The following is a 1,256-nucleotide window of genomic DNA, read 5'->3' on the forward strand; positions in this document are numbered from 1 at the left end:
TAGTGATTTTATGTATTGTTTATAGATTTTATTACTTCTCTCATTGCTTAATTTCTTTAAATTTGCATTTTAATTGCTGCGTTTACTTCTTTTAATTTATATACACTTTATTGATAGCCCAAATAATCATAACATTTATAGCTTGGTACTCAAACATCAATTCTCTATGGGACAATATCTTTTCTTTACTACTTGAATGATCAATCTACTTGTAGAAAGTACCAATCAAGTTTTTGACACCATTGCTGGAGATCTGATTTTGTTTGATATTAGACAGTTGACTATTTGGTTAATTTAGGAATTTTATTTTTGATTTTTCTTTACCATTTTACTTTGAGATTTTGTTTGTTTTATTTTTCAGACACTTATCTTTTATATGAAATGAACAAGAAGTGAGGAGATTGATTTAATTTTTGATCCTGAGATTGAGAAAATAGCTAAAGCCTTAAGAGTAAAAGCTAGAAGAAGGAAAGCTGAAATCAGCGTTCAAAAACAACAAGAGCAACATCAAAGATAAGAAATAGAAGCAATGGCTAACAATAACAATAAGAACAATAACAACAGATCAGTTAAGGATCATGCTTTTCCTACTTTTGGTGATTTTCGATGAAGCAGTACAAGACCTGGAGTGGTTAAATAATTTTGAGTTGAAGCCTTCTGTTTGTCAAATGGTTTAATAGGCACAAATTGGAAGAGGTCCTACTAAGAGTCCACATGTGCCCTTGTACATTTTCTTAAAATTAATTATATGCTGAAGATTAATAGAGTGTCAAATGATGCCATTTAGCTGAGGTTATTTCCTTTTCCTTTAAAGGATCGTGCTAAAGAGTGGTTGCATTCATTACCTCCTGGTTCTATCACTACTTGGGATGACCTATCATAAGCCTTCTTAGCTTAATACTTTCCTCTAAGTAAGACTGAAAAATTAAGGAATGAATTGGCTTCATTTAGACTAAGACTTGATGATAGTTTTTATGAAGCATGGGAGAGATACAAGGATCTTCAAAGGAGATGTCCTCATCATGGAAGTCCTAAATAAATGCTTGTTCAATATTTCTATAATAGTGTTTCTCTAGCTATTAAAAGTACAATTGATGCATTCTTTGTAGGTGATCTTATAGAGATATCAGAAGATGAAACTTATTTAGCACTAGACAAGATTGCCTATAACAATTATCAATGTAGTTGTGAGAATAATGAAGTAAGGAAGTCATCTACTAGTATATATGAGTTAGATGCAATTAGCATGTTTAATG

General features: G+C 31.0%; 1 non-coding gene across 1 annotated transcript; it reads right to left on the reverse strand.

Moving 5' to 3' along the window:
• Positions 1-922: 922 nt before the first annotated feature.
• LOC131176268 (small nucleolar RNA R71) lies at positions 923-1,030 on the reverse strand. The gene has a single exon (XR_009146391.1). It is a non-coding gene; the product is annotated as a small nucleolar RNA R71 (small nucleolar RNA).
• Between the last annotated feature and the right edge of the window lie 226 nt (positions 1,031-1,256).

This window comes from Hevea brasiliensis, chromosome 18 (genome assembly GCF_030052815.1).
Source record: "Hevea brasiliensis isolate MT/VB/25A 57/8 chromosome 18, ASM3005281v1, whole genome shotgun sequence".
In the NCBI taxonomy this organism is placed as follows: Eukaryota; Viridiplantae; Streptophyta; class Magnoliopsida; order Malpighiales; family Euphorbiaceae; genus Hevea; species Hevea brasiliensis.